This window comes from Euwallacea fornicatus, chromosome 1 (assembly GCF_040115645.1).
Source record: "Euwallacea fornicatus isolate EFF26 chromosome 1, ASM4011564v1, whole genome shotgun sequence".
Classification (NCBI taxonomy): domain Eukaryota; kingdom Metazoa; phylum Arthropoda; class Insecta; order Coleoptera; family Curculionidae; genus Euwallacea; species Euwallacea fornicatus.
The window spans coordinates 7,260,066-7,263,405 of NC_089541.1; the positions used below are offsets into that span (position 1 = coordinate 7,260,066).

General features: G+C 34.3%; 1 non-coding gene across 1 annotated transcript; it reads right to left on the bottom strand.

Annotated features, from left to right (window-relative positions):
- TRNAE-UUC (transfer RNA glutamic acid (anticodon UUC)) lies at positions 1-72 on the bottom strand. Its single transcript has one exon. It is a non-coding gene; the product is annotated as a tRNA-Glu (tRNA).
- Positions 73-3,340: the final 3,268 nt, after the last annotated feature.

A 3,340-nucleotide genomic window follows, 5' to 3' on the forward strand; every position in this document is an offset into this window, starting at 1 on the left:
TTCCGATACCGGGAATCGAACCCGAGCCTCCTGGGTGAAAGCCAGGTATCCTAGCCACTAGACCATATCGGAGATACCGATCTGGCTATCAGTCAGCCCATAAGCGGGTGGTAAACACATTCACAGCTAATTATAAAAATAAGATAATGAAATGAGGAAATTAAAGACACGTACGAGAACAACACAAAAACTTATCGAAAGCGAAACAGAAGATATGCTAAATACGATGAAAACATAAGGTCGTATCGGTAATTTAACAAAAAATTACCGTGTTAATGACGGCGATTAATACTTAATCTGAATATTTTAATGGGAGAGACGAGATGATTAATCGCTCATTAATATACGTTTTTTTATTTTATGTTCATCAAAAGAATCTATTAACACTTAGGCGAGGAAAGAGAACACTACAGATATTAGAACATAATAAGTAGGTCCACAAATTTCACACCACTGAGGTATACTGTATTACAATGCATACATAAATGAAGAAATTGTCATTTATCTAACAAGTGCGGAAAGTGATAATATATGAAACTGTGAATGACATGACTTCAAAGATTTTTGACACTAACATATACTAATTCGTTTTATACATTTTAACATGCAACGTAAAAAATTTCACACATGCAATAAGATGTTATTTTTAGCTCGCTCGTTGGATTAAATGAGCGGGCTCAAGCCGTTGAAGCGCGTTGAAACGTTTACGCAGCGCAAATAATGCGCACGATACTAGAAGAGACATGTGAGTGTGAAATACAAGCGTGGCCGCTTTCAAGCGCTTAGAGGATCCTCAAATTGTTGATCGAAGGATCGAAAGCATTTTAGGCAAATTGTAATCAGAGAAGTGATAAAGCATCACTTTCTACACACGTTAGGCAAATGATTATTATCACACATGTGCTGTAACATTACTACATACTTTATGTAATAAGGGCATTTTTCCGCGCGTTCATAGGAAAACACAAAAAACACTTTGCAAGCATCTTCAAGTTACAGGTCAGGGGTCACCGTGCTGCTGAACGCGGAATTCTTCTTGTAAAGTGAATATTTATTATTTGCATTAAATGATTCTACGTGCCCAGACAAAAGCATTGGCATATGCCTTTATCGGAGAATTTTAACGTATGCAATAAGCGGGATTAATTGTTTGGGGAAATAATGTTAGTTCGTCTACGTTACCGTACTCCTGCTTAACAAGGGGCATTTATAAAAATAATGCTTAATACATCATCATGGTTTAACGTCACTGGTATACCATATCAAACCCTAGTTTAACCATCCTTAGGGCAATCTGGCGTTTGCACTTGGGAGGCAAACTTAAGTATTTACTCATTTGTGGCGCAACTTCATTTAAAGCTCCAAGATGAAGGAATGCCAATTTTGTTGAACAGTTAAGCTTTATGTATCGAATAATATTGTTAATGAGTTTCTTCTAACAAAGGATCAATGCCAATTTGTCTTCGACTTAACAACTTCCTTCTAATATAAATTTTAATACATTTTACAATAAGTGCATAAAAACCTTTATAAGTTAATAATTCCTGTATTACCAGCCCGATGCATTTGCACCTTTAATTATGACTCCACTCTGGTAATTAAAATTATTTAATCCAGCAATAATGAACTTTTGTACATTACGCTTTGGTTCATTACCGGCTGAGATTTAAATACAAATCGTCTTTATGTACCATTAATATTTATACGTGTGAAACGTTGCGCTCTACAAATAGGATTACTGTTTCAAACAACCGTTTCTTGCTGATCGATAGCCAGCATATTTCAATATTTAAAGCTTAATGAAACATTACAATAACATACTGCAATTAATTTTGTTGTGAGTTCTAATATAGCCGAGTCCACCCCTATATGAATCACCTTTTTATTTAATTTAATTATTTAATTTAATTTGATTTAAACCTGGCTAATTAAAAAAGAGCCTGGCTCAAAGAGCATATTCTGCGATAGAAAGTACCCGGTAAAGAAAACGACATAAATTATAGTGTTTTTTTAATGCTTGATGGCCTAAATATTTGCAATCGAGATATTTTAATAGGCTGCTCAAGAAATCGAAATCTACAGTTAGAAATTTTTAGACGACGCTTCCTTTCTCACACATAACTCTAGTTAAAGAGCAGATGCGTAGTCGATGATGTTATGATAATGATACGTGATTATTAAATTATATGGTCACAAATTCCCTATTTCGTGGGTCGATGATTTAAACACAAATTTATGATGAAAATAATATTGTCAAGGAATGTTTGGACGAAAATTTTTAATACTCTTCAAAAGATGCTACAAAACATTTTATATACGACCACGTATAGAATGATGTTATTTCTTACATATTTAGTGGGTGAAAATTTTATGATTTTTGACTAACATCATTCATTCATATTTAAGCTTTTCTTAAATATCGATCTGTTTCGCGTTTGAATAAACGGTTTATTTATATCATTAATGATTTCTAATAATGCACAGTGTTTTTCGGCATAATTGGACTTATTTAAATAATTCCGTATTGGTTTTTTTTTCCATTAAAACGCGGTTGTAAATAAAATATTCCACCTACTATGGTTGAAACTACAGTAACACTTTCGATCTGGATGAATAGTAATCTACTGCTGCAGTAGATTACTATTCAGTTGTCGGGATTTTCCTAGAATAACTCGAAATTTATCTTTGTCTCATGTTTAAAAAATACACGTGAATACCTTAACATATACGGCACATCTTTTCCTATCAGGTGTGACAAGGGTAAATGGAGGGTCGACATTGCGCTTACGCTTTTGGGGTTTTAAGTTTCCTCTTTTTCGTTCTCTTTAAGTAAAATCTCTTATATTTTTTATAAGAAACGTGGAACATTCTCGAAGTTAGTGGATGTATGGATCCGTACTGTGGCAGCTATCTTGTATCGTTTATCACATGTAAGTTAATCTTTTTCTCTTTACTAACCAGTGGATTCTTGTCAAATCTTCAAATCGGGCGTGCTTTACATGGAATACATCTAGCTTAAATCCAGGTTCGTTTCAAATATCCTTTTCCTGTTGTGAATATCGTCTACCCTCTTGTTGTGTTGCTACGTTTCTTCCAACTGTAGCATGAGGTCGAATATGTTGGCCTCAAACACTTCTGTGCCACGTTGTTTGACGGCTGCTTTTTTTTCTTCTAAGAATTTTACGTAAGAGAAAGTTATATGAGAAGACTCAACGTTTTTTTTGCAGGACCAGCAAAAAATATCCGATTTATGTTTAATACGATACAGTATGTGCCGAAAATCACATGCTCTGTTATTGTCTATGGAGTGCGAAAACAGTTTCTCTATACACATCCGGTG